The sequence below is a fragment of the Suricata suricatta genome, chromosome 2 (genome assembly GCF_006229205.1).
Source record: "Suricata suricatta isolate VVHF042 chromosome 2, meerkat_22Aug2017_6uvM2_HiC, whole genome shotgun sequence".
Lineage (NCBI taxonomy): Eukaryota > Metazoa > Chordata > Mammalia > Carnivora > Herpestidae > Suricata > Suricata suricatta.
In genome coordinates, this window is record NC_043701.1 from 151,332,069 (window position 1) to 151,343,053 (window position 10,985).

Sequence of the window (10,985 nt, forward strand, 5' to 3'; positions counted from 1 at the left end):
TTAGTTACCCTAACCTTACTATTGAAATATTATTTTAAATAAAAATTTGTTCAGTGCTTTAAAATAACACATTGTGTTGAGATTTTACAAAATCTTATTTAATTCACCAAAAAATTCATTGAATACTATAATCTATCTTCAATAAGGAAACAGATTCAAAAACATTGAGCAAGTTACCTGATTTCAACACTGTTAAAACTGACAGAGTTGAGATTTGACCACTGGCCAGTTTTCAAAGCTCATATGTTTACTTTCTGTGCTTTCTTAAATTGGGCATCTGATATGGCCTGAATGGTTGTGTTCCTTCAAAATCCATATGTTCACGCGAGGCATTGGTGGTTCAGTGGTAGAATTCTCACCTGCCACGCGGGAGGCCGGGGTTTGATTCCCGGCCAATGCAACCAAAATCCATATGTTCAAATCCTGACACCCCTCCCTCCAAAGGTGATGGTATTAGTAGGTGGGGACTTTAGGAGGTACTTAAATCGTGAAGATAAAACTCTTATGAATGGGATTAATGTCCTTATAAAAGAGGCTCCAGAGAGATCCCTACCCCTTTTGCCACATAGGAAGATAAGGATAAGTCTTCAACCTCAAGAGAGGTCTCACTCAACCACGTTGGCATTCTAGTCTCAGACTTCCAACCTCTAGAACTGTAAGAAATAGATTTCTGTTGTTTATATGCCACCCCCTCTGTGGTATTTTATTATAGCAACTCAAATGAACTGAGACAGCATCCATGGACCTCTGGGGTCAATATTCTTTTTCTCAAGGGTCTACAGTCTAGGCATATTTTTCTTTTAATTTCACAGAAGTATAACCTGAGGGTTAGGTGGATGAGCACTAACTGACTAGTGATTCAAGCAGTGATAGGTCCATTAGTATTTATAACTAAGTACTTGCCAAGTAACAGCCAAATCCAGTTGGAACTTGCTAATGCATGAACAGTTTCTAACAGTTTTCAAAAACCCCTGGCAGACCTAAGTCCTCTCATGACCTACTTTGGTAGAGGCAGGCCAATTGTAAAGAGTCTGCACAGCAGCTGTGTTTCATGAAAGTGACCTTCAACCTGTAAAAATCTGCAGTTCTGATAGACTTCCATGAAAACAAAATATAACTAAGGATGAAGACCTTAATAACTCAAATTAAAACTACAACAGACAGAATAAACAGTACACAAGAGGAAGCAGAAAAACCAATCAGTGACCTGGAGAACAAAGAAATGGAAAGTGATCAAAGTGAACAGTAGAGGAAAAAATAATAGTTAAAAATAAAAAAATTAGCAAACTCAGCAGCACCATCAAGCATAAGAATATCTGCATCATAAGATACCAGAAGAAGATTAAGGGGGTAGAAAACTTCTTTGAGAAAATAGGTGAAATCTTCCTAAGTCTGTGGAAGGAAATAGAAATCTAGATCCAGGAGGCACAGAGAATGCCCAATAAAATCTACCCAGGGAGGTCCACACCAAAACACAAAATAATTCAAAAGGCAACATGTAGTGTTAAAATGGATTTTAAAAGCAGCAAGAGGGGGAAAAACAGTTAAATACAAGGTTAACTTCATAAGGCTATCAGCTTATTTTTCAGCAGAAATTTTGCAGGCCAGTAGGGAGTGGTATGATTTATTCAAGTGCTGAAAGAAAGAAAAGAAAACTGCAGTCCAAGAATACTCTAACCACCAAAGCTATCTTTCACAATACAAGGAGAAGTAAAGAGATTCCCAAACAGAAGGAATTCATCACCACTAAAGCAGCCCTATCACAAATATTAAAGGACACTCTTTGAATAGAAAGACCCTATGTAGAAATAAGTATGAAGCAGAAAGGCAGTGAAGTTAGTTTCATCTATAAAATTAGTCAAGAAATTCACAAAACAAAAAGATGTACAGTATGGCATTGTATACCTAAAACAGAGAGAGGAGAAGAGTATAGAATGAGTTCATACTTAAGCAATTGTCAACTTAATCTAGAATGCTATTGTATTAGATGTTATATACAAACCAATGGTAACCACAAATCAAAAACCTCTAACAGATGTGCAAGAAATAAAGAAAAAGGAATCCACTAAAGAAAGCCAGCAAACCATTAGAGACCAACAAAGGAACAGAATACAAAGAACCACCAACAACAAATTGGTAATAAGTACATGCCTAATAATAATTACCTTGAATATGAATGGCCTAAATGCTCCAATCGAAAGACATAGGGTGGCAAAATAGATTTAAAAAAAAAAAAAAAAGCAAGACCCATCTATATCCTGCCTAGAAGGGACTCATTTCAAATCTGAATATATATGCAGATTGAAAGTTAAAGGGACAGAAAAGTATCTATCATGGAAATGACAGTGAAAAGAAATCAAAGGTAGCAACACTTATTTCTGACAAAACACTTTAAAACAGAGACTGTAAAAATTTTAAATAAAAAATAAAACAAAGGCTGTAACAAGCGACAAAAGAGGATACTAAGTAATCATAAAAGGAACAATTGCAGGAAATGTAACAATTATAAATATATTTGTACCCAACATGGTTCTGTTTTTAGCTGCTTTATGTATTTGGCTACATAGAGCAACTAACAACAAACATAAAGGAACTAATCAACTAATAAAATAACAGTAAATGACTCAAAACACCCCCACTTACATCAATGGCTAGATCATCCAAACAGAAAAACAAAGAAGCAAACAGTGGCTTTGACACACTGGACCAGGTGGTTCCAACAGGATATTCAGAATACTCCATCCTAAAACAGCGGCACACACATCTTTTCAAGTGTACATGGAACATCTCCAGAATAGATTACATAGTAGGCCACAGAATAAGTCTCAACAAATTCAAAATTATCCAAGTCATACCATGCATCTTTTCTGAGCACAATGCTATGAAACTAGAAATGAACCACAAGAAAAACTCTGGAAAGAACACAAATACTTAGAGGTTAAATCACATGCTATTAAGCAAAAAATGGACCAACCAATAAATCAAAGAATAAAAAAAAATACATGAAGACAAATGGAAATGAAAACACAATGGTTCAAAATCTTCAGGATACAGCAAAAGCTGTTCTAAAAGGAAAGTTTAGAGCAATACACGTCTACCTCAAGAATCAAGAAAAATTTCAAACAACTTAACCTCATACGTCAAGTAGCTAGAAAAAGAACATAATGTTAGGACAGAAATAAAAGGAAATAGAAACTACAAGCAACAATAACAACCCCCAAATAAAACCAATAGAATGAATCAATGAAACCAGGAGCTGTTTCTTTGATAAGATCAATAAATGTGGAAAGCCTTTAACTAGACTCGAAGAAAAGAGAGTGGCTCCTGGCTGGCTCAGTCACTAGGACATGCAACTCTTGATCTTGGGTTGTCGATTTAGGCACCATGTTGGGTAAAGAGATTACTTGAAAAAAAAAAAAAGATTAAAAAAACTAAACCAAATCATAAATTAAAGGAGAGGAATAACAGCTGACACCACAGGAATACATAGAATTATAAGACAATATTCTGAAAAACTTATATGGCAACAAAATTGGACAACCTAGAAAAAGTGGATAAATTCTTGGAAACAATAAATCCAAAAACTGAGCTAGGAAGAAATAGAAAATCTAAACAGACTGCTTGACAATAATGAAATATAATCAGTAATTTAGAACTCCCAACAAACAAAAGTCCAGAACCAGATGGCTTCACAGGTAAATTCTACGACACATTTAAAAAAGAGTTGGTATCTATTCTTCTCAAATTATTCCAAAAAATAGAAAAAGGAAAGTCCAAATTCTTTCTATGAGGCCAGCATTATCCTTATATCAAACCCAGATAAAGACCCTCCCCCCCAAAGAACTGCAGACCAGTATCTCTGATGAACATAGATGCAAAAAATCCTCAAAACACTTAAACTGAATCCAATGACCCATTAAAAGAATCATTTGCCCTGATCAAGTGGGATTTATTCCCAGGATGCAAAGGCAGTTCAATATTCACAAATAATCAACACAATATATTGCATCAACAAGAGAAAGGATTAAACACCATATGATATTTCAACAAATGCAGAAAAAGCTTTTGACAAAGTACAACACCCACATATGTTAAAAATCCTCAACACAGGTTTAGAAGGAACAGATCACAAATATAAGATCATATATGAAAAACCCATAGATAGTTTCATGCTTAATGTGAAAAAACTTATAGCTTTTCCTCCTGCTCATAGGGGATGATCCATTATGTGGTGAGATGTCCTATCTTACCACTAATTCAGCACAGTACTGGAAGCCCTAGCCAAAGCAGTGAGACAAGAAGAAATCAAAGGCATCCAAATCAGCAAAGAAGAAGTCTTTCACTATTTGCAAATGACATGATACTGTATATAGAAAACCCAAAAGTGTCCATCAATAAACTGTTAGAACAGATAAACAAATTCAGTAAAGTCGCAGGATACATCAACATGCAGATATCTGTTACATTTCTATACACCAGTAATGAACTAGGAGAAAGGAAATTAAGAAATCAATCTCATTTATAACTTCACCAAAAGAGTAAAACATCAAGGAATAACTTTAATGAAGTTAAAACTGAAAACTTTAAAGCACTGATGAAAGAAATTGAAGATGACACAAATGGAAGATATTCCATGCTCATGGATTGGAAGCACAAACATTGTTAAAATGACCATAGTATCCAAAACATTCTACAGATTTAGTGCAATCCCTATCAAAATACCAACATACTTTTTCATAGAACTAGAAGTAGTAGTCCTAAAATTTGTATGGAACTACAGAAGACCCTGAATGGCCAGAGCAATCTTGTTAAAAAGAACAAAACTAAAATCCCAGATTTCAATATATACTACAAAGCTGTAGTCATCAGAACAATATGGTACTGGCAAAAAAATAGATCACTAGAACAGAATAGAGACCCTAGAAATGAACCCACAACCAGATGGTCAATTAATCCTCAACAAAGGAGGCAAGAATATGCAATAGGAAATAGCCTTCAACAAATGGTGTTGGGAAAACTGGACAGCTATAAGCCTAAGAATTAAGCTAGATCACTTTCTTATACTATGAAGAAAAATAAACTCAAAATGGATTAAAGGCCTAAGTGAGAGATTTAAGACCCTAAAGATCCTAGTAGCACAGGTAGTCAGTAATTTCCCTGACATTAGTTGTAGCAACATTTCTCTATGTTTCCTCAGACAGTATAAACAAAAGTAAATACTGGTACTACATCAAAGAAAAAAAAACCTTGTGACAGTAAACAACCAATGAAACTAAAAGACAACCTATTGAATGAGAGAAGGTATTTGCAAATGGCTTATCTGATAAAAGGTTAGTATCTAAAATATATAAAGAACTTAACACAACATAAAAAAAAAAAAAACCCAGACATTTCTCCAAGGAAAACATATAGATAGCCAACAGACACGTGAAAAGATGCTCAATATCACACATCAGGAAGATACAAATCAAAACCACAAGGAGTTATCACCTCACATGTGTCAGAAGAGCTAAAATCAAGAACACAAGAAATAATAAGTGTTAACGAGAATGCAGAGAAAACGAACACTCACGTATTGTTGGTCAGAATGCAAACTGGTGCAGCCATTGTGGAACACAGCAGGTGTTTTCTCAGAAGATTAAAAACAGAAATACCCTATTATCTAATAGTTCCACTACTGGGTATTTACCCAAAGAAAATGAAAACACTAACTTGAAAAAATATGTGCAATTCTACCTATGTTTATTACGGCATTATTTACAATAGCCAAATTATGGACCAAGTCACCATCAACAGATGAATAAAGAAGTGGTATGTGTATATGTGTGTGTATGTATATGTGTGTGTATGTGTGCATATATATGTATACACAGACACACACACACACACACACACACACACACACACACACACACACACTGGACTATTCCTCAGCCTTAAAAATTAATGAAATTTTGCCATTTGCAACAATGTGGATGGAGCTAGGGGATATGATGCTAAGTGAAATCAGTCAGAGAAAAATACCATATGATATCACTCATGGAAAATTTAAGAAACAAATGAAGAAAAAATGAAAAACCAAAAACAGACTCTTAATTGTAGAAACATGGTATTTACCAGAGGGGTGGTTGGTGGGGGAGGGTGATGGGTCAAACAGATGCAGGGGATTGGGATACACTTATGATGAGCACTAGTTTACAGAATTGTTGAATCACTAATATTTCACTTCTGAAACTAATATAGTAGTGTATATTAACTACACTGGAATTTTAAAATATAAGACTGAGATATTATGTCTCACTTAAATTAACAAATACCATTCTTGTTGACTCCCATTTCAATATTTTGAGTAAAAAATTAAGAGCTCAAAATTTGAGTGTAGGCACTTTTAAGTAATGGTATAACTTCCTTTTCTTTAATAAAATGCTGAAAATTACTACTGGATGCCAAATGATTTCCAAATGACTTCAATTGCCTGGAATGATCAATCTAGGTCAACGAAAAGCTCTTAAATTATTTTTCAAAAATTAGATATCCCATACACAATATAAGGAAACCATATTTAGAAGTCATTCTTGAGAAAAAGATCTGGTGGCCTTTTAATGAATACAGGGTTTCTAGAAGCTTTGTCATGACAAAATTGATAGGCAATTTAATGCAACCTTAGCTCAAAGGCAGATTAAGGAACTTTAGATCAACAGAACTAATTCCCTGGGTATGCACACAGATTGATAAATACCTGGAATATTCGACTTCATTTGAAAGATATTGGCAAAATGATGACCAAGTGATAAAGATCTCAAAACTAAGTTATGAAAACAATTTTGAGACACTATGGATGCAAAGCCTGGAGAAGATTTAACGAAGATTTGATATGGTGAATGTCTGAAGCTCAATGGGGGAGGAATTAGATTGGTGCCCTGTGGCTCCAGATGGCAAGACTAGGAGCAAGGAGAGTAAGTGACAAGCAAAAAGATTTGGACTTGAAATAAAGAATTTAGGAGAAACTAGAGGTGCCCAAGGGAAGAAAGCCTGGTCCTTGAAGTGGAAGGGCTGAACAAGAGCATGGATCTGTAGAATATTGAAAAATTTTTGCAATGAGGGTCTAGTTGTACTGAATGATCTCTGAGGGTCTGTGATTGGACGAGAAGAGCTCATTAAAACTGATGCCAGATGGAAATAGCTAGCACGGGGCGGGAAAGAATCTAAGGAGTTTTAAATGTGTAAGAGAGGAAGACATCAATTTAACGATGAGAGTATCTCATGGTTAATAAAAATAGAAGTGAGGGAAAGGTAGCGAAGTCCACACAGAATGACAAGAAAATGTATTCTAAAGAAGATGGAAAATGTCAATCAGAAGACATGAGTTTTACTTTTTAGACATTTTTCTTGAGAAAAATTTTAAGAATAATGAAAAAAATAAAAGTTCCATATACCATAGAGATGAGAGAATGTGATTATTTTTCCTACGTTTTTGATGACAACATACTTAAAACAGGATTCGGAAGTACAAATGAAGCAGGAATAATTGCTTTTGCCAAGTTTTAGAAATTGCATAGTTGTTCAATATCTTTATCTCTCCAAATGTGTAACAGCTATTATATTGAAAATTTTACTAAATTAGTAAAACATTGTTCTTTCTCTAGGGTTTGGGTTTTTTTTGGGTTTTTTTTTTTTTTTGCGTTTTTGGAATTATGAGTTCAGAAGGTGACCAATAGGGAATTATTTTGTTATATGTATTATTTATGGATACTATTGATTTAGAATCAAGTCATTCTAACTTTCAAGGAATTCAGTCTAAAATTTGTCAACAATCAGGCCCAATAGCAGGAGTTTTGAGCAGATTTTTGAGTAATGTTTCTTCATTGTCCTTTTATCTTCAAGGTTATGACCTAAGAGATTGGCGTCTCTTCCCTGACCCCTCAAGATGAAAATATCTTCAACCAGAATATTAAAAGATGAAAGGTCTCTGGGTTTCTGTGACAAGATTCTTTATCTTTCCCTGGAATTGTACAAAGAAAACGAGCAGGACAAAGAATGAGAAGGGCACAAAACAACTTTATACCTTCTCAGCCACCAAAAGCTGCCAAAAATAGTGACTATTCCTTCTCATTCTGTGGGAATCCAGCTAGCCCAGGCTGAAGAAAACCCTTGTATAAAGACCACAACTAAGGCCTGTGAGTCCACCAAGCGACTTGAAATAAATCCATGAATAAGGATTCCAACAGTGGGAACTGCGTGCAGCTGATTAGACAGTTTTCCTCCCCTCAAGGGGCATTGAGGACATTAGAAGTGATACGAACTCTCCCATATAAGGACTTTAGAAGAGGTATACACAAAGTGTATCAAACTCAGCTGAATTAGAGAAGTTCACCAAAAAGCAATGAAAGAAAGATGTAGTGCTGACTCTGAGCCTTGAATGAAGAGAATTAGATCATATGAATACAATAGAGAAAAAAAGCGTAAGAGATTGCAAAAGTAAAGGTACAAGAGCATGAAACGCCCGTTAGACCAGCCACTGGCTCAGCATCTTTGGAAGCCTCCTGATACCCCTGTCATGTCTCATTATCTAATATCCCTGTCTCCGCATGAATCTTCCAGGAACACGGAGTTTGAATTTGTTTGTTTCCGAAGTGGACAACAAATTTCCTTAGGCCGGCTGACTTAGAAGGAACCTGCTTCTTCCTGGGAGCGTTTAAGGCCACAGGGAGGTAGAAGAGTATTAAGGTCTGAGTTGCCTCAGATACCATTTCCACGTCTTGGGGATCAGAGCATAGAAGGAAAGGCCGTAACCACACCAGGAATGCAGTGTGAGCAGGTAAGTCAGTCACAATGCTTCTATGTGGGAGGATTCAGAATGGCAGAATAGAGAGAGCTTCATACAACAAAGGCCACTGTGTCACTGAAACAACAACAAATCTATCATCTATATCCTTCCACCCAAACTTCAAGTGCTAGCCAAATGCGCCTGAATGCACTCATTTAATCAAACAGGATATGCTAAGTTTTAGCAATCAATCAGAGGAGTTAGCTGTAACAGCTCTCTGGCCTACAAGGTCAAACCTCAAATTGAAATGTTTGTTTCTTCAAACTCAATGAGCTCTCAAGACCAGCTGTCTGTTGATGGTGGTTTGGAAATAAGACTTTTTACATCTTGTACCTTAGCACTCACTGGAACCCTTCTGTCAATTTCACAAAGTTGTTGGGACACTGTTGCTTGCTGGCATAGGAGTGACTTGCTACCACAATTCTTGAGTCCATACAAATTCCAGGCACTGTGCTAAGTACTTTACATGCACACTATCACTCAATCCTCCCAGCACCCTTATGAGATCTTCAGGAGATTCTACAGATGAGAGAACAGACTTAGATAAGTCAACCCACCTGTGATGTCCCACAGTTGCTAAGCTGGAACTTCCCTTCTAACAGGAATAGACAACTAACGTACAAATAAATCTAAAGTATGTTAGAGAGGGGGCACCTGGGTGACTCAGTCAGTTAAGCATTCGACTTTGGGTCAGGTCATGATCTCATGTTGTAGTCTGAGTTTGAGCCCCACATCGGGCTCTGTGCTGACAGCTTAGAGCCTGGAGCCTGCTTTGGATTCTATGTCCGTGCCTCCCTCTGCCTTCTCCTGTGCTCACTCACACCCTCTCTCTCAAAAATAAGCCAACATTAAAAAAATACACCAGGCTGTAATAAATGCTAAGAGGAAAATTGGAAAAACAGGTATGGGAAATAGACTTTTTAAAAAAATTTTTTTAATGTTTTATTTATTTTTGATATAGAAGAGACAGAGCATGAGAGGGGGAGGGTCAGAGAGAGGGAGACACAGAATCTGAAACAGGCTCCAAGCTCTGAGCTAGCTGTCAGCACAGAGCCCAACGTGGGGCTCGAACCCATGAACGTGAGATCTGACCTGAGCCAAAGTCGGAGGCTTAACCGACTGAGCCACCCAGGTGCCCCGGAAACAGACTTTTTAATAGGGTTGTCACTATTAAGACATGAGTAAGTAAAGAGGCAACTGTTGCAAATATCTAGGGAAATGTCACTGGAGGAAAAAGGAAAACAAATGCAAATGCTCTGAATAGAAAGCACTTATGTGCTGAGAGAGCGAAACACCAATGTAGCTAGAACATAGTGAGCAAGAAACAAAGGATAGCAGGGGCTTTCAGAGCTGAAACAGGGCCCAGACAATAGAGGATCTTGGAAATCACAGAAACAAATTTGTATTCTACTCTAATTGGGGAGGCCATTGGAGGTCTGTTAGTGGAGAGGTAACATAATCTGGTTCGTGTTGTTAAATTTTTATATTAGGGATAGATTTCAATGAAGGAGCAGGCAGAGCAGTAAGGAGGCTACTGTAATATCGCAGAGAAATGATGGTGGTAGCAGAATGGAGGACGATGGGTCACATTCTGGATAGATCATAAAGGTAGTGATGAAAAGGCTTAATGGCTGTTCAGAAGTGTGAGTAGAGACAGGCGTCAAGGCTGACTTTAAGGTATCTGAAGAACTGGAAGGACAAAATGTCCATTTGCTGGTATGGGGAAAACAGGTGGGAGGCTATTGGAAATCATGAATTTGATTCTGGACAGGAGTTAACTCATGGTCATGAGCAAGGTGGTTAAGTAGATAAACAGAATTTTGGAGTTTAGATACAGTAAACCTTGGTTTGTGAGCATATTTCATTCCAGAAACATGCTTGTAATCCAAAGCACTAGTATATCAAAGTGACTTTCAAGAACCATCAGCTCAGTTGTGATCATGTAACATTCACTGTCATGTACTACTCGTATTCCAAGATATCGCTCATTTATCAAGTCAAAATTAGGAATGTTTGCTCATCTTACAGAACACTTGCAAAATCAGTTACTTGCAATCCAAGGTTTTACTGTACATGGATATAAATTCCGGGGTCATGTGTATATAGAGGATACATAAAATCATGTAGCTAAAGGAGATCATTTTGGGAGTATAGATGA

The 10,985-nt window shown here is 36.7% G+C and overlaps 1 non-coding gene across 1 annotated transcript; it reads left to right on the plus strand.

Moving 5' to 3' along the window:
- The first annotated feature begins 329 nt into the window (after positions 1 to 329).
- On the plus strand, positions 330 to 400 carry TRNAG-GCC. Its single transcript has one exon. It is a non-coding gene; the product is annotated as a tRNA-Gly (tRNA).
- Positions 401 to 10,985: the final 10,585 nt, after the last annotated feature.